At 40.9% G+C, this 19,945-nt stretch overlaps 1 protein-coding gene and 1 long non-coding RNA gene across 2 annotated transcripts in view; both read right to left on the reverse strand.

Moving 5' to 3' along the window:
* Nucleotides 1-2,023: 2,023 nt before the first annotated feature.
* LOC145433261 (intelectin-1-like) overlaps nt 2,024-19,945 on the reverse strand; it is a 105,997-nt gene continuing 88,075 nt past the window's right edge. Inside the window, exon 3 of the mRNA XM_080310305.1 lies at nt 2,024-3,595. The gene's annotated coding sequence lies outside the window, so the exon portion shown is untranslated. The remainder of the gene's footprint in view (nt 3,596-19,945) is intronic.
* LOC145440395 (uncharacterized) lies at nt 10,539-12,337 on the reverse strand. The gene is made up of 2 exons (XR_013915537.1): nt 11,750-12,337; nt 10,539-10,786 (listed from the first exon to the last, which is right to left on the reverse strand). It is a non-coding gene; the product is annotated as an uncharacterized LOC145440395 (long non-coding RNA).

Genomic DNA, 19,945 nt, shown 5'->3' on the forward strand with positions numbered 1-19,945 from the left:
TGAGTGATTGATCACTGATCAGCTGTTGTATGTATGTATAGGGGGAGGGGGTGCTTCTCGGCTAACTGACGCCTTTTGCACCATGCCTATTTTGATCAATAATACAACTATAAGTCTCTATAACAAAGTCTAACAGTGATTGTAGCGTGTGAGGACTTTTCAATAGCGAACTAAGCGAAAGTGGAATATTGTGTCTATGTGCGGATTGAATTAGATGGACCCTGGCTCGGTCGTAGCGATTGCATGAAATAACAAAGTGGTCAAGCGTCTCTAGTTGATTACACGTGTCGCAAAGTCCCGTTTCATGAAGTCCAAGTTCATACAGATGAGCGTTTAGTCGACAATGCCCCGTTTGCATCCTAATGAGAATGGACGATTCTCTACGGGAGAGCCGCGGCATGTTCGTATGATCATTGATGCTTGAAAAAATTCGTCGATATTGCGACTCAATGTCGATTTGAGTCTAGTGATAATCCCATTTGGTTTTGCAGAATTCGTGGATCAGAGTTCTGGCTTCGTTCGTAGATATGTCCTGTTTTTCTATGTTGTTTGGTAGATCGTTCGCTGCGTCTCGCGCCAGTTGATCAGCTCTCTCGTTGAAACCAACATTCTTGTGTCCAGGTATCCATACCATCGAAACTGATTTCTTATTGAAGGCCAAGGCGTTGTTGCGTTCTTGTATGTCTATGACGATGTTATCAGTTGTAGTGGTCGTGTTAATTGCTGTCAGAGCGCTTTTGCTGTCTGAAAAAATTGTGATGTTAGAATTTGGAAAGCAATTTACCGTAACCCAGTCCAACGCTGCTCTTATTGCAATAAGCTCTGCTGAAAATATCGACAATACGCCCATTAGTTTCTGGTTCCAGGAGTGATTTTCCTCGTCCACGTAGAAGGCTGCTCCACATTGCTTATCGTTCTTTGACCCGTCTGTATAGATTTTTATAGAGTCAGCGTAGTGATCGTCAATATACTGTTCGCACTCCCGTTTGACGATTTCGGGATGTACAATATTTCTAATCAATGATTCGATTTTCAAGTCAATCGAGTAGGGGAGATGTGGTACCGATGGATCAAAAATTGGAAAATGATCGCTGGCTCCGAAATGTTGAGCCGAAAACAGCAGATCTTTTGCTGGCTCAGCACTTTGATACAAGCTCTACCTATCGCGCACATATACATGAATATCCGTCTTTTCAAAAAATATTTATGGACGTTCAAAATTTGTTGCTCGAACGTGTCATCGGTCCCCACCCGGTGGGTCCAATGACACACGACCCGGGGACCTATGACACATATACCCTAAAAAAGTCAAATGTGACTACTTTTCTTGCTCAGTATTATAATATAAGCTGCAGCAAACCAAAGAAGAATGTTTGGTCGCAACTGTCAAAAAATAGAATAAATATTAACTCAAATGTTGTCATAAAATCACGTTTCGATTTAGGCTCGAACTTATAAATTTGTGTGTACATACATATTGCCCGAAAATCGACAGTGTGACTTCCAAATACCTCGTTATAGCGATAAAACATCATATGCAATTATTACATTAAGATTTTCTGTACGTAGGCATGTTTCATTTATTTCATGATTAGTATGCTTGATTATTTTGCTTGATTTGGCTATTGTATCATCGGTCCCCACCCTACGAATTTTATACATGAATCGAAAAAAAGTCCACTCAAGGAAAGTACTGAAAAAAATAATAGGTGCCATTACATAGCCTGATACAAACCCTACACTTCACAATAAAAATGATTGCTGGTTTGTTCGTGTTGAAGGTTACAAAGAAAAATGTATATGTCGATCTAAATTTAGTTTAGACCCCCAAAAACAAAAATCAGCTGTGAGAGACCCCATAGCTCGCACACGTCGAATTTTTTTGTATGTGAGGAAAGATTTTGCCAGCATGCAATTGTAGACAAGATCACGGAGTGTAATCATGGAATTATCATAGAGAATTTTCAAAGTATTTTCGGTCCCAGTGATCCATCGGTACCACATCTCCCCTACTTCATTGCTTTCCATGGTGGCGTTGGCAGGAGATTTCGTTTCGCTATACCGAAATTCTGAAACATAGGAGCACGTTTCGTCAGCATGTTAAATCTAATAAAATGTTCCGAGTCAGGAAAGATTTCATGCCATGATTCCTGTGTAATTGATTGACATGGATCGGAATCGTGAGCTAGAATGACCGACCTATATGTTAAGCATGCCTGGAGATGTCTAAGGTGCATGGGCATTTCTCTGCACGAATGTTGCAGTGCGTATATCGGGGTACTTTTCATTGCTCCGCAACATATTCGGAGCGCGGTATTCTGGATAGTGGCGATTGGTCTTCTGACATACTTCGGGGAGAACATGAACGCTTCCATGCAGTATTCGATGACCGACCTTATCAACACCCTATACAGAATCAGGAGACAAGATTTGGAAGCACCCCAATTAGTTCCTGACAGGCAGTGCAGCACATTCAATCGCATTGTGCATTTCTTGACCACAGCTTTGGATTGATGTGCGTAGCTCAGCCGAGAGTCAAAAGTGACTCCTAGGTATTTGTACTGCTTGACAAATCTAATATAGGAGTGGTTGAGCGTTAGTTTGACAGCAGGTATTTTCCTTTTCCTCGAAAAAATTATTGCCTCGGTCTTATTAGTATTTAGACTGAGTCCCCATTTCTTGCACCATGATTCTATTACGGTTAATGACTCTTGGATCGCGGTTCTTATTTTATCAAAACTGAGGCCAGATTCCCAGATGCAGACATCATCTGCAAATACGTTTATATTAGTTTTAATCATTTCGGGGAGATCGTTCATCATTACGGTATACAGTAATGGACTTAAAACGCTTCCTTGAGGGATGCCGTTTTCAACTTTATGACTGTCCGACACCTTATTTCCTACTCTGACCTGAAATGTGCGGTTGTGTAAGAAGCTGTGAAGCCATCGCAAAAGTTTTCCGGATAAGCCCATTTTTTGCAGTTTGATTATCATTCCCGTCCCTCCAAACACGATCATAGGCCTTTTCGATGTCCAGGAATATACAGATTGCGGATCTTTGATTTCCCAAGGCCTTGTAGAGATCATCATGTAACGCCATCACACTATCTTTAGTTGACCTGCCATTGCGAAATGCGCTTTGAGATGGGTGGAGGAGTTTTCGGTTTTCAAGCCACCAATATAGCCTTTTGCAGATTAGCCGTTCCATTATTTTGCACATATTGCTGGTGAGAGCGATCGGTCTGTAACTCTTTATTGAATTTTGAATTTGACCGTTTTTCGGGATAGGTACGATGATGGAGTGACGCCATGCAGATGGGCACTGAGCTGTCTTCCACACCTCGTTAATGGATCGTAATAGAAGGTTTAGACAGGAGGGTGGTAAATTCATTATCATTTGATAGCATATTCGGTCGTGGCCTGGAGCTGTATTCTTACGAGGCTTTAATGTTTGTATAAGTTCCGAAACACTGAATTCGATGTTTATTCCCGTGGTGTCATCTTGCATTTCGCATAAGCGTTGGTGCATTGCTTGCTTCATAGCATCGCGTCTATGTCGGAATTCTGGTTGAAGGCTATCATCACTACTGACACTCGCAAAGTAGGATGCCAGTGCATTTGCTTTATCCTGCTCTGTTGTGTTACACTTGATCGCCGACTTTAAGGGAAGTAATACGACTCCAGGTGCGACTTCCGCTCATGGATTTGACTACGTGCCAAACACGCGCCAAGTTTGAATTTTCAGTGAGGGTGCTGCAAAAGGTTTCCCAGTATTGCTTTTTGGCGGCGAGAATAGTTTTCTTTGCTTGTGCGCGTCGACGCTTGAAGTTGATAACGTCCTCCGTGTTGAAGGTCAGCTTCATCTTTTTGAAGGCCGCACGTTTGAGGCGAAGGGATTTCGAACACTCTTTATTCCACCATGGAACGGAGCTTTTGGAGACCGGTCTAGATTCAGGAATGCTTTTCACTGCGGCGTCTATAATGATAGTTGATATGTCCTCCATTTTTAGAGGTGCATCGCAGGCGACGGAGAATCGCTCACTACAGAGGCTTTTGAATTTATCCCAATCCGCGCGATGAAATGACCAACTCTTCGTGTATATGTCTGGGAAGTATCAACCGTTACGCTGAGTTCTGTGAGCACGACGTAATGATCGCTTCCCAACAGATAATCAGTAACGTCTGTTGAGACGTTATGGGCCAGGTCTTTGGTGCATATTGTCAGGTCTAATAATGAACTATTGTCGGGAGATTGGGATGAAATGTCAATCCTGGTCGGGATAGTGGTGTTTATTACCACAAAATCCTTGGTATCAATAACATGGTAAAGATGTCTACCGCAACTGTTTATTCGGTCGCTCTTCCACGAGGGATGATGGGCGTTAAAGTCTCCGACTATAATGCACTTTGTGGTGAAGGGGCGAAAACATCGTTCGAGGAGCATGCGCGATAGATTGCGATTTGGAGGGATATAAACATTCAAAACAGTAATCTGGTCAAGTTTGATGGCTTGAATCTCTATTGGGTGTACACTTTCTATATCTAATTGAACGAATGATGGATTCGATTTGACAAAGAAGCAGATGCCACCGCCATGGATGTCACGGTCTCTCCTAACGAGGGTATAGTCTTTGATTTTAGGAGTGTACTTATTAACCAAATGAGTTTCCTGCAGTGCGAGTACATCAGGTTTTGTATCAACTCTTTCTATGAAATATTTTAATTCCGGGATTTTTCTATAAATGCTCCTACAATTCCATTGTAGTATTTTTAATTTACCTTTGAAGGCGAAGCTTGTGTGAGGTCCATTGCAATAGAAGACTCGTCGGTAGTTTGTGGTGAATTTTATCCGCCGTACGTCCTGTGTCGGCCGACGCTTGAGGCTTCTTCTCGATAGGCGGTATTTAGTTGCAATCCGGGAAATCCTATTCCAAGTTCCTTCTGTGCGGTCTCCGATATGACCTTTTCAATGTCAATTTCCTGTCCTTCGGTGATCGATTTTATTGTACTTTTCAATACGCCTGCGATAAAGCTGAACAGCGCCGATGTTGATAAGGTTATGCTATCATTCGATGGCAATAATGGATGGTTTGTGGAGATGACGTGTCGACTGATTGGAGCTGATCTTACAGCGACGTTACGATGCTGCTGGTGAAGTACCAGGTTTGAGGTTTGGTCACTGCTGTCTTTTTGCATTGGTGGGAATTCGTTCTGAGATAAAACATTTGGGATTTGTCTCTGTTCTCGTTCGATTCCTCTGGCAGTCCAGTAGTTGACATCGGAGTTCACCATAATAGCGTGGATTCGAGTTTCCTGTCGATACCTATCACAACCCGCGTAGCCAGCTGAATGTGGTTTGCCACAGTTAACACAATTGGCTTGGTTCGTGCAGTTCTTGTATTCATGATTATTACCGCATTTAGTGCACCGTGCTGAGCTACGGCAATGCTTTGCCTTATAGCCGAATCGACTGCAATTGTAACAGCGCAAGGGTGGTGGGTTGCATATCCTGGTCTTGAACCGCAAAAAACCTATATGTACGACAGTGGGAAGCATGTTCGCTGAGAAACATAGAAGAACCGACCTGCTTGGAATAACGCCTTCCTTTGACCGGTATGGCAACCTTTTGACATATGTAACGTTGTCATTCGATAGTGCTTGTCGTATTTCTTCTTCACTAAGATCCATTGGAACGTCGGAGATGACTCCGCACGTTTCCGGTGGTTTGGTTTTGTAAAGCTCCACTTTGACCTCAATCTTATTTTCGTTTGTCCCCAGATCATAACATGATAATAGTTTGGCCACCTGTCCGCTGTTTGCACATTTTACGCAGAGATCTCCTGATGGAAGAACACGTATCTCGGTGTAGGAACCTCCAAATATCTTGATCAAATTCCTGTTGATGACTAAAGGATCTTGACGACGGATTGGCTTCTTGATACCCGTTATAACTACAGAATGCTCATTGAATCGACTTAATCCATTAAAAGCTGACTCCTTTGGCGCAGGTTCATCAGTAGAATTTTCGGCGGGCGTTTTACCACCCCTCTTCCTTGTGACATTTATAACACGCTTTCACAAGTCACCTTATACCGTAGTCGCGTGTTTCCGAATGGTAAATCCTCCTTACTAATTGAAGCAGAGTCCGTACGATGCTCGTTCAGCTGACAGAAGTCGCCGATCGAAAGCTCCTACTCAACTAATTACCCGCTCGAAGAAGCACGTCCGTTCGCTACGGCGTTTTTGTGATCAGCTGTTAGTCGACATCGAAAATGAAATAGTCATCGGATTTGACAGGGGATTGCAAGCAACTGGTTTGAAGGCCACAATGTCACAGTAAAATCAACAGTGAAGTTCTTGAGTGAATATTTGAATGCAAACCGATAATATTAGTAAGCTGTTTCATGCGAACATCGAGATATACCATTGAAAATATCATCACCGCAGGACCGTAACTGCCGCACGCCAAAACCCCCGATTGAGTGGGGGGGGGGAGCTCGAAGAGGGCCCAAAATTATTTCGTGAATTAGCATAAATTATAGAGTATTTCTTGAGAATCCATGCAACTTTTAAAAAAGTTTTTCGCGTTACGCGCGATTTCAAGTTGCAAAATGTCTTTAATTTTGTTGAGTACTCTTCCGCCAAGAAAAAAATACGCAAGATTTATAGATATGGGCATGCCGGCTTTGGCCATTACCGCGCCACGATTTACCAAGACATATAAAGTTTTAGGCCATGTAATATGTGACTCCAAGAAGTGGGTCAGGACGATCGGCAGCGGGAAAACCTTGGCCGAAAACGACCGCCCCTATGTTGACCGAAAACTTCGTAAAATATATGCAAAATACAAATAGGTTTAATTGTCCATAGGCGCCTAAATGACTGGCGCCGAATATTCCTGCCTTGGTAATCTGAACCTCGCAAGACAAATTCCATCCCGCACAGAAAAATTATATGCCAGTGAAGAAATACCAATTTGAAATCGTGTGCGTCATTTACTTTAGTAGCCTACGTTTGGGCGATTCTATATATATTGATATAGCAGACAGGAGGTCACTAAATAACATCATGTTACGGAGTCATATCAAAGAGCCCTACTATAGAAATTAAACATGGAACGGCAACGACAGATTTTTCAGCTTCGTTCCGCTTCGCTGAGGCTGGAGTGGAGAATTGTTTTGCGTAAGCGACTGTAGGACTTCTGGCAATCCAAAAGCCATCTTCCCGAGCGCAGATATTATTGATTCTGGTCTTGATCGAAAGCTACCTTCGCACCAATTCCGAAAATATAAATTAAAATAATGATAAGGCACTGATCCACCTAGAATCCGTCCCCCAAATATAAAATATCGGCATTGTTCGAACAATGGGATCGTCGCAACGGGTCATTCTTATGGCCATTGTGTTGCGGTTACCCGATTGTTCTGAACAATGCCGATATTTCAGACTTGGAGGACAGATTCTAGGTCAGTGGTTCTCAACCTTTTTCGCGTCGCGGACCCCTTTTGACCGCCACGGACCCTCGCGGACCCCCTCAAGTTTTAGTTCAATTTTAGCTCTTTTATGGTGCAACCTTCATCTGTCTTGTGTAAATATGAGCTGTAGGCTTGTGGTAAACAGAAAAATATTGCTTTTTCTTGAAAATAATATTATACTATTTATGTATAAATTGGTAAACTTTCATTACTTCAAAGCTAATTATGCTGCTGTGTTTCTTGAAGTACGTGGTCGTGTCTTGAAAATCCGGGTCTTCGTTTTGGTATGAACGAGGAGTGCCGAAAACCATTTCCGCAAAGATAGATGGAGGCTAATGCAATATTAACGCATAACGCTTCCGACGACACTTTTAGTGTGATCGCAACATTTATGGCACCAAAATGAAGAAACATATATTTTATGAACATATCACCCCCAGCCTCTAGCGCAGAGATGGGTAACATGCGCACCGCGGGCCGGATTCGGCCCGCATAGAGTTTCTACCGTCAAAGTGAAATCCTAATCTAAAAGTATGCATTAAGAATGCGCCCAATTTGATAGCCGAGCTTTAAGAGTAGGTATATCATTGTCCGATTTATGACGAGTGTCAACCGTAAATATTCGGGTTCATTTCAATATGAATATGCTATTCAATTGTATATTGAAGTTCTGTACCTCCAAGAAGCTGTTCAAATAGTGGTTATGTATATCACATAGGATAAATGGATTTGGTGGCGAGGTTTCAATCCCTGCATTGAGACAAACCAGGGAAATACTTCGGAAATTTTTATTTCAAACGACTGTTCACTAATTTGCTGACAACTTCAAATCGAGAAGGTTTCGTAGACATTACGAAGTCACCCTGATTGACGTTACTATCTCCATATTTACATTTTAACCCCAAACCCCAACAAAACGTCTCTAAACAGCAATATGTTTGTATCAGCAGGTTATTGGAAAATGGGCAATGAAAATGAATTTCCACACGACGATAGTTCATGTCAGACGATTATTATGATGATATGAGTCATGAGGTTTTAGCAGTTGTGGTGCGAAACTGCCTTATGCTTTCTCAAGTTAAAAAATAGAATAAAAATTAAGTTATCAACTATTACAAAAATTTGGAGGTCTCGCGGACCCCCGGTTGAGAACCGCTGTTCTAGATGGATCAGTCCCTGATCAATATGTTAATTTATATTTTCGAAATCGTTGCAACAGTAGCTTTCAATCAAGACCAGATTCAGTAATTTCTGCGCTCGAAAAGATGGCTTTTGAATTGCCAGAAATCCCACAGTCGTTCACGCAAAACAAATCTACACTCCAGCCTCAGCGAAGCGGAACGAAGCGGCAAAATCGGTCGTTGCCGTTCCATGTTTAATTTCTATAGCCCTACAGTTTTTAAGACACCTCATCCAACTCTACCGGTAAATCCGATTACGTGAGCAGAGAGGACATGAAATTGATAGCAATAGATATGCAATTCCCTATATTTTTGACCGATTTTATCATGATTTATCGAAAATTTTCGCGCTTCTCGCTGCCTCACTGCACAGTACGGCAGATTTCGTGGCAAAAGCGAAAAACGTCATTGGGTGTAGGCTTAATACCCTATGGTGGTCTAAGACCCAAGCTTTTTGGGGGGACCTGACGAAGTGCTGTTTTCTTCCTGCGAACGGGTATACGCCCGAAGGTGTTTAATTATTATTGGGGAGTCCTACCTTTTCAAACCCCCCTCCCTTGTAAATCTGATTACGTGAGCAGTGAGGGGATAAAAATTGATAGCAATAGATATGCGATTCCCGATGATATTGACCAATTCAATCATGAATTATAGAAATTTTTCGCGCTTAGCGCGTGTAGGAGAGAAAATCAGCCACAGGCAAAGGCGCCCAATATTGATGACAAGTATCACGGTAAACAGCGGATAGCGTGAGGGGGGTCTGGGGGGTATGGGGAGCCCCCCGGAGGTTTGGTTCATCTTCATGTGGGGATCCCAAGACCAACGTTTTTTTGGCGGGGGGGGGGGGGGGGGGGGTCGAAGTGCTGTTACGGCCCAGCATCACCGATCCCGTTATGGAAGGCAGACTAAATTAGCACAGACCGACACCGGCTTTTGCGTGAAATACGCAATGATGTAGGTAAGTATCACATCTCACATCTCTACCATCCTCGAAAACGAAAAAACTGCCTCAATCATTGAGTGTCAACGTTGAGTGAGACTTGGCCCCGCGTTCGATAATAAAATCAAGAAATACCGTGCAAAAGCTCATAACAGATCTAGGTATGGAGCATCGTTAAAATAGATAGAGACTAATTGCGGCTTTTGAGTAAAATCTCCTTGCTGTACATGATGGTATATAAAAATCCCATTTTAGTTTATATTTTATTTATATTTTTTTAATATATAGATACTTATGATAGCAATCGTTTTCATAATAAAGAAGTTGATGTCGGAGTCAGGGTCCTTTTCACAAACTCCAACTTCAGCCACTATAGTTTTCATGCCTCTGACTCCAAGGAAGACTTGGACAACTAGAATTTTCTAGTTGTCGAATTTCACTGATGGATCAGCACGCATTGAGCTTCGGAAACGATATTGCTGCCCTAATCTTAGAGTAGCAAGCCTGAAACTTGGGTCAGTGGTAAATACCACCTTCACGACATAACATACTTAGTTTGGATAATTATCATGGTACGAAACACCGTCAAAACCGATATACACTGTTAAAAATATTCTATGCCAAATTACTGGTCTGGTCCTGGCAGCAGTTTTACGACTCTGAGACCGGTAAATTTGAAAAATATTTTCCCGTAAATATTATTGACCGTAATTTATTTTTACAAAGACTGACTGTTAAATTTTTTACGGAAAATTCCCGTTACCTGATGTTACGGAAAACGGCTGTAATACCAAGTTACTGGTCTGGTCCAGTGCAGCAGTTTTACGCTGATGAGACCAGTAAATTCGAAATAACTCTCCCCGTAATATGATTTTACATATGCAGACCGTAGGAAATTTTACGGAAAATTTCCGTAACTAAAGGTAACAGAAATCTGCTGTAATATCAATATACTCGTCTGGTCCCTTGCAGCAGTTTTACGTTCCTGAGACCAGTAAATTTGAATCAGGTTTATTTGGTGCGGGAACACGTAAAAAAAAAGTAAGTGTGGATAATGACGAAAATCCAGTCTTTCTTGTGGAGATCATCAGTCAGCAACTGCCTGAATGAAGAGCGCTTCATCAAAACTTCAGCAGCAGTTGAAGGACTGTACTTTGGGCCATGCTCTTTTGTAGGTTCTTCTATAATCTGAACAAAGATTATGCTGTCATCAACACAGTTACAATTTGGAAACTTTGAGACGCTATAGTATGACATACTGCGACTTTTCATATTCTTGTCAATTTCTCGAATAATGATGGCCTAGGATAGCGGCGTCGAACATAAGGCCAGCGGGCCGCATGCGGCCTACGAAGCAATTCTGAGTAGTTTGAAAAACCCCTGTATTACCCAGCACATTTTCTAACAAATGTTGAGATATTATTGTAAGAAATACTTCCCGCAAGGCCACAAATGTCAAGATCATAGACCGTGATATAATTATCCGACAGTGGTGTTATAGTTTCACTCTAGTCATCATCGGGAACAAGTTGGTGATACTGACATCCAATTCCCAAAACTCTATAAAAAGTGCACACTGAGTTCATATTTTTATGAAGAAATGTGCCAAAAAGTAGTTATTCGTGAAGTGAAAAAAAAACTGGTCGCACTGCTGTATCACTTCTACTCAAAGGCCCCAGACAGACAGAGAAACCCGAATGACGATTAATAATGAGCCAAATTCTAACGTCTGCGTTTACAATTAAATCACTTGTGTTCCTCAAAGCGCATACGATGAGTTAACGGCAGATTACGAATAAAACAAAGGAAGCATACAAATATGTCAGCTTATTCCGTCGTTAGAGTGAGTGTTTTAGCGGTTGAATTCAAACGATCAATCTTTGAAATTGTTCCAAAATTCCGTTGTTTGCGAGTAAAGGCGCTGCTAGAATATATCCATATGATATGATCGTGAATGTTATGTAATATAGCAAAATGTATACAGGATTGATAATAAACTATTCAAGCGAAAAGTAAGGTCGGGTGTTTTGATGTACCGTAACATTTTCGAATGATTTGACTGATCCGGCCCGCGAACGGTTTTAAAGTTTGAATCCGGCCAGCGACGCAAGTTGAGTTTAATACGGATACCCCTGGCCTAGGACTTCGTACCTGAATCATCTTTTCCAGCGTGATTGCAAACTTTTCTGGCAATATTCCTTTGCATCGCACGTCCAATGTATTTCGCACGGCATCGTGCTAGAAGCGAGAGGCGAAATGATCCCTTTCTATCACATAAGCATTCGACGTCATGATTCATAATGCCATAACGCTTCCATTTTCGTGTAGTTCAACGTCAGAAAATGTAATAGATTCTTATAAGCCATAGCTTCTGTTCGCCATTAAACTGTAACGAAAATACATACGTCTTCAGAAACAGGACTCTGAATAACTTACCAGATTTGAGCTCGGATACTGCTATACCTACAATGTTTGCTATCAACACCTGCAATATTCTAAAGCTAGAGTTAAGCTGTGGCTTCGAAACCCTCAATATCTTACAGCAACGCATCTTGTTATTATCCAATACGAAAACATCGCGTCGATATAATATCTATCTCGGAACATTCAGCCGCACGTGCTAAGGCTCAGATATGTCTGACGTCTGACGCCACTATGTCTGGAATATGTATGACGTCACAATGTACTGTTCGCTCGAGCAGCTTCGAATTCATGATCAAACAATTCATAAGACCATTCGCGGGAAAAACGTGAAGGACGTATACTACTCTCGTCGCAATGGCAAAGGAGCATGGCGGCTATGCGCCAGCTCCAGTGTTTCGATATATAGTTTGTATCATACATGCGTTAAGGAGTCTACAATGGTGGCAGAACTGGTCCAACAGATAATTACACAAAAGATCATACATGCAGTAAAACTACATAACATACCGAATTCGCGTGGCATGCTACTATTGCTAGACCTTGATGTATCAAAGGATACTATTTATAAATCGATATAAACGATGGTATCTGCAATGCCCAAATGTTCGGATACCATTCACCGATTAGCATTCAGCGCGGCCATGGATGTCGTAATTTGCTTGATGATTGAAACATGATGTAATGACGAAAATCACAAATATATGTCCATAATAAGACCGTAAGCGTGTAAAATGATCGAATTGTAAGTACGATAGCAATGTTGCAAATAATGATTATCCAGTAAATCGCTTTTACGAATGCAAAAGTAAATCCGGAATACTGATTATCCAGTAAATTGCTTTTACAAATCAAAAAGTAAATCTGAAATACTGGTTTTCCCGTAAATTGCTTCTACGAACTTAATGTGTAATTTTTTTAACCTTTAAAAACAAGTAAATTTACTTTTAACGTGCCCGTATATTAATTTAACGGGCATTTACCGTTAATATAACTGACGGGACAAATTTACCGGTATAATTTGGGTAAATCTACGAATATTTCTAAGAGTGTATATCAGCAAAGGTCGACTCAACGCATATGACGGTTACCAAGTTCGGATATAGATACAATTGTTAAATCACACCTTAGGGGCAACAAGGTATGGCTGCCCAACTTGCTTGGTGATTTTATGAATAGGAGAGAGTAAATTGCCGTTTCTTTATTGTGTGCGGCTTTGAGAGAACAGACAGTGAAAGCTTGTTATGAGCGCAACCAGGGCAAGCCCCGGCTAGGCATTCACAAAGCGAAAACACAGAAGAGAATTCGATTTTCGCAGAGACTTCGCTATGGATGGGCATTTACAAGCGAAAGGCCAAGGATGCGGGTTTCGCTGGGATTCTAGAATGTATTTATTGTTGCGCGTCTATATATGGTAAACAATTGTTATTGAACAGAATTTCAGGTGGGGCAATGACCCAGTTGCGCTACAGGATGAGCCGCCATTGGTGAATAGTTAATTTTGAGACAATTACACTAATTTGATACTAAGATCGATATCAGATTTCAAAATACTTTATCATATTCTTCCAAAATCACAAACCAGATCGTCGGTTGCATGTGGCCGCATGTTGGTGAGCTCTGGTATAGTGCAAAACCAGACAACCTTGATGTACTGACGTTAACTATTCTCATGCTTTTGGAATGCACTGTGATTTCATATGAACTGAGCTGAATTTTTGCTGTATTCATTTTTCCTTCACAATTTCATTCAATTTCAAAGTTTTTGCGAATTCAAAAATTCCAATTCTAATCTAATTTGGAAAAAGCTGTGTAGCTCTAATTCTAATCTAAATCGGAAAAAATGTCTAGCTCTACTTCTAATCTAATTTGAAAAAGCTGAAAATTTTTCTAGTTGTCCAAGTCTGCTCCAAGGCATGCTTTTAGACTCCGACTACACAACTCTGGTTGTAAGGAACAGATAGCACAAAGGCATGGAGTCATTGAAGTTCAAGCTTCAACTGAGCACAGTTGAGTCCAAGTGTAGTGTTGATATATTTATGAAAACCTGCTATGCCAAAGCCTCAGGTTCCGCAAACAACAGCTCGAACCTACTCAAAACACAGAGGTAAAGTGAAGATGACAAACTAAATGTAGCAACTATAGCAGTGGTTTCCAACCGGTGGGGAACTCATTGTTTTCAGGTGGGGAATAGACCCATTTGTCAAACACTATATACATGACAGTCTACATATTTACGGAGACACATGCACGATTAACGTTACTAGTTAATTGCTCCAGAATGTATGTAACGAAAATTATATTGAGTGTTGTTCCCAAAATTCATTTTTAACTCACGACCAGTATGACGTGAAATAACGCTTTCGCTAAATTATATGCGATTGTTTTGCGTACTTCTGCGATTGTGTGTCTTGTGTACTCAAACAAGAAAATAGCTGCTCCGTAATGACGAACATTTTGGGTAGTGGGGAGTGAAGGCTCGGAATAAATCTGAACTAGGAATGAAGACAAAAAGGTTGGGAAGCACTGAACTAGAGCGACAGAATCAGAATTTCGGTACAATATTATCTGTAGGCTACATAGTAGTTTCAAGTATTAAAATATGCAACCTTAATTTCCCTGCGTAAAAGAATCCGTATTTTGGCTTTGGGAATAGTCAGGGTAACACATCTGTAAAAAGCAGTTCTTGCCTTTTCATGGCTGCGGCCCAATTTCCATTTTGCAAATATGCCATCATCCACCACTTAGCCTCGATTGGCAGCAAAATGGCAGTTTTAGACCTAGCTAGAGAGGTAACCCATGTAGCCTAATGGCTGCTACGCCACAATTCCCGTGTCATTGACTGACATAAGTTATTGTTTCAACTCACCAGCGGGCTGTGAGTTGAGCATGGGGTGTCAGTATCATGTACGAGCGGCACGGTGGAATCATACCATTTTTCAAGGTGTATTTGGACCTTGACTTGAATAACTAGAACTTTCAGATTTTTTAAATTAGGGCCAAATCAATAATTGAACTGTATTTTCCAAACTAGAATAAAATTAGAAATTTAGTCACCCTTTTTTCCAAATTATATTAGAATAGCTGAGTTCGCGAAAACTTGGACATTGAATTAATTTCATTTCATATGAAATCATAGTTCCCAGCAGGAGAATGGCGAATGTCTGCACCGTAAGCTTGGTTCGTTTCGAACAATAAAGTTCTTCTGTTGCAGTTACAGGAAACCGGAAAATAGATTAGATTTAAAATTTTAGCATAGAAACATTTCCTAAATAATATTAGAATACGAGCAAAGAAACATTTCACAAATTAGATTAGATTAGGATTATTGGTATTTCGCTCCAATTAGACAACTCGAATCATATACTTGACCAAGTCTGTCTGGACCGTATTCGTCTTTTTGGGACAAATGTTTCATTTCGCATCCGACTTGGATTGTTACTTGGGGCCCACAGTGCGCTTCACTCGGTCACTAGATGTCTATAAAGTGAAGGCGGATGTTTTCGTAACGAGTTCTCCCTCGACAAATTTGAAATTTTGTCGGTGTCCGATTCCGTCACCATGACAACCAGTGACCAAGGGAGGGGCTCGGGTTTGAATTTTACGTATTCTCCGTTTCATTGCCTGAGAATGCGAGCCGCCACATTTGTACTCTCGCCTAAATTTCGCCGGTACTGGGCCGTTTCACGTCCTCCTCAATCTGCAAAAGATATTAAGGTGTCAGTCGATACTAGCATTGGAGTCTCAGTATTTTAAGGTATTTTGGAAATCCCGGGATTTCGAGAAAGCATCTGCCAGAGCTAAAACAGTGCTTACTTTGCTTTTAAATCAGCGTTACAATATCATATGGCTGTCTTGTACAATGTACGCTACATTGCTGTGATAATCATACCAACTATTGCAGTGGTTCCCGACCGAGGATAAATTGCACCCTTGGGGGGAATTTTGGAACTTTTAGGGAGGAATCTGACTTTAGGGTTGCATCGGAAGGTGATCCCGGGTTAACAAGTTATTGTAGGCTGTGTGTAACGGCTTTCTGTAGAAATTCCAACCCCTGATCAAGTGTATATGATACTGGGAATTAAAAGTGAAATATAAACAGTGTTGGGATGACTCGAGTCAACTTTTTCGTATGACTTGACTTGACTCGAGTCACTTTGGAAAAATGACTTGACTTGACTTGACTCGAAGCTTCGAAAATGTGCATTGACTCGTGACTCGGAGTAAAATTTACGAGTCAATTTCAAGTCATAAAGTAAACATGTGTCAAATAAATCGCTGTATCTTGTGTATGTTCGGATTGTTCCGGATGCGCCGGTGTCACTCGTGAGAGCAACCAGTCATTCAATGATTCTACGTTACACTAATCCTCCATCGTTACATCACAAATAAACTGAACGCAAACGAAACGATCACAGCTTACGTTGTCGAAGTAGTAGTAGTAGAAGATTTTATCGAAATAGCAATGTGCCTCTGTTTCTTGGACGGCTCAATGCTTACGTTGCACAGTGCTCAAATTTACCAACCCTCTTGTATGATTTAAATCAAACTATTACGGTTCGTGCGTTTATATTCTTACGGACGAGTAAATGGGTAGTGCAGGCTATTGTATCAAATCAATTTGTTTCAACTTATCGATGCTTCGCATTAGGTCCTATATTTTGACTAATAATAACTGACTGTAGCATGTAGCTGTACAGTTACTCGCGTATTTTATTAGCAGTTTTAATAGTGCGCGAGGGCTACAACGTCTTTTTACATGTATATTTACCTACCTATCTACCTATATTTACCCTGCTGCCCATCATGGACCATCATGGATTGATCGCCTCTGCGTCGCCTCTCTACCATTTTAAGGTGATTTATTCTCATCACCACGAGTTGCTGGACGCCTCTGTACGATTGAAGGTGATTTTTTCTTGCTATAGTAGGGTTGCTGAACGCCGCTTTACCATTGAAAGTGATTCTTCGATTCCGTGGGAGCTAATACGATGGACATTTTTCATTTATCTTTACCTTCAATTTACTGAAATGACGACTCTGGCATTAGTCGGAATGGAATCGTCCGTACGCCGTTAGACCGAATTTCTCTGACCGAGTCGCTTATCTTGATGACTTTCATGGAACTATTTTTGTTTCGAAATTGACTGGACGTGATTTGCAGACTCAATTGACATTCCTTCCCTTTTCACTCTAAACCCCATGGTTCTCGGAAGATGTTACACGACCACGCAGGAACGTTTGATTCCGAATTTATGTGGTCAACGATTAGATTGATGTATTGATGATTGACTGGTCTGGACGTTACCTCATACATTTACTACATTCTATTGACTGGGTTCAGTCACATGGGGGAGTGTTTACGATTGCGCATGTTATTTGTTATTCTCTATTTGATGACGTTTTTAGAGGAATCCGTTTATTTCTATTTCGCTTTTCTAACCATTCTAATTGCCTGATTTTAATCCTGGTTTATTTGATTACTGTTCTACTTTCCCATTCTCTTGCCTTTATATTTCCTCGTTGCTGTTGCATCATTATCCATTCCATCGAGCAACGGACAAGCGAGCACTATTGCAAAGCACTCTCTTGTATTTGCATCTTTGTATTCTCAAAGAAAATCTGATGTTCTCATTGTGTATTATTCGATTTGGGCTGCTTGATTCGTTTTGAATACAAGATTGATACGCAAGGTTAGCGAGTCCAAGAGCAGATTCAACTGAGCAGACTGGATTCGAAGCCTGCTAAATCGGCACTCATTTACATCGGAGTGACGCTTCGAAACAAGTGCAGTATTGATTGGCGGAGAATAGCAATACAGCTGCTGCGTAGCTTAATCATAATAACACTGGTCGACATGATTTTTGAGTTCTGGTCAAAATGATTACTGCTAAGCTAATTTTCGTACGCTGATTACGAATATGAAGTCGCTGTCTACCTGTGACGTCAAGATTTTTTATAATCTGTGATTGAAAATTTTGCATTTCAGTGCTAACCTAAAACACCATTTTCTGTGACGTGCTCCTTGCTGTTGGGTCATAGTTATAACCAGTGTGACGTCATCAGAGCTGGTCAAACTACCGTAGAAGTAGAAGTAGCACCGTCAATTTCTACTGAAGTAGAAGTAAAAGTAACCTTTTATATGTATATGAAAGAGTAAATATTATAGGTCTAGATTTTGATATCAGTATCAATTTATTATTCTTTTCTTCCTTTCAAAACATTACAAGACTGCGATACAATGAAAAGATAGGAAGGCGTCGCAACGACTTGGAGTAGTCTTTTGAAATCAGGACCCACCTGGGCCTAGGCGATGTAACGAAAAATTATTCAAAGCGCACTGAATGAAAAATAAAGCGACATTGAGGCTGTGAAGCATTTGAAAACAAAAATCTTTAGCATTTGGTGTGCCAATGGTTTGGAGAGAGCCACAATGACACGAACAAGACTGTTACCTTTGCTCATGTGGTATTCTTTGGATTCAATGTCAAAGACAGTGGCGGGTCGTCCTATAGGGCAACTGGAGCATTGCCCCACCTAAAATTATGTTCAATAACAATTCTTTATCATTTATAGACGCACACCAATCTATATATACCGAAATCACAGCGAATATCGTATTCTTCTTGTCCTTTCGCATGTAAATGCCCATATATAGCGAAGTCTCTGCGAAAATCGAATTCTCTTCTGTGTTTTCGCTTTGCGAATGCTAGCCGGGGCATGCCCCGGTAGCGCTCATAACAAGCTTTTACTGTCTATTCTCTCAAAGCCGCGCACAATAAAGAAACGGTGATTTACCCTCTCCTATTCATAAAATTACCGAGCAACCGGGGCACAATAGCTCTGTGCCCCTAAGGTGTGATGTAACAATCGTATCTATAGCTGAACTCGGTTACCGTCATATGCGTTTAGTCGACCTTTGCTGGTATATAGGTCGATTTTGATGGTGTTTCCCACCATGAAAACTCTTGAAACTTGGTATGTCATGTCGTGATGGTGATATTTAACACTGCCCCAAGTTTCAGGGTTTCTACTTGCAGTTCAGGGTAGTAATTCCGTTTCCGAAGTTGAGTGTGTGCTGATCCGTCATGTATCGCAAACAGATTTTACTCAAAAGCCGGTATTGGTATCCATTGATTTTGAGATCGGTTATATGACATTTGGCACGGTAAGTCTTAATGTTAGTATCGAACGCTGTACCAAGTTTTAAGTTTGTCACTGAACTGTGTTAGTGGTAATTTCGTTTCCTAATTCGAGTGAGAGCTGACTCGTCATTTATCGCTAACAGATTATACGCAAAGCCGGTATTGGTCTCTATTGCAGCGGTTCTCAACCGGGGGTCCGCGAAACTATTTCAGGGGGTCCGCGAGCCCTCAATTTTTTTTAAATGGCTGATAACCTAATTTTTATTTTATTTTTTGAATTTGAGAAAGCACGAGGCATTTTCGCACCACAGCTGCTAAAACCTCATGACTCGTATCATCATAATAATCGTCTGACATGAACTATCGTAGTGTGCAAAATCATTTCCATTGCCAATTTTCCAATAAACTGATACAAACATATTGCTGTTAGAGACGTTTTGTTGGGGTTTGTGGAAAATATAAAAAGTATGGAGATAGTAACGTCAATCAGGGTCACTTCGTAATGTCTGCGAAACCTTCTCAATGCGAAGTTGTCAGTCTCATCAAGTTAGTGAACAGTCGTTTGAAATAAAAATTTGCGAAATATTTTCCTAATTTGTCCCAATGCAGGGATTGAAACGTCGCCACGAAATCTATTTTATCCTGCGATATACATAACTAGTAACCACTATTTGAACAGCTTCTTGGAGGTACAGAACTTCAATATACAATTGAATAATATATTGATATTGAAATGAACCCAAGTATTTTCGGCTGACACTCGTCATAAATCGGACAAAGA

The sequence above is a fragment of the Botryllus schlosseri genome, chromosome 1 (genome assembly GCF_051294905.1).
Source record: "Botryllus schlosseri isolate E-star chromosome 1, Bs_hap1, whole genome shotgun sequence".
NCBI lineage: Eukaryota > Metazoa > Chordata > Ascidiacea > Stolidobranchia > Styelidae > Botryllus > Botryllus schlosseri.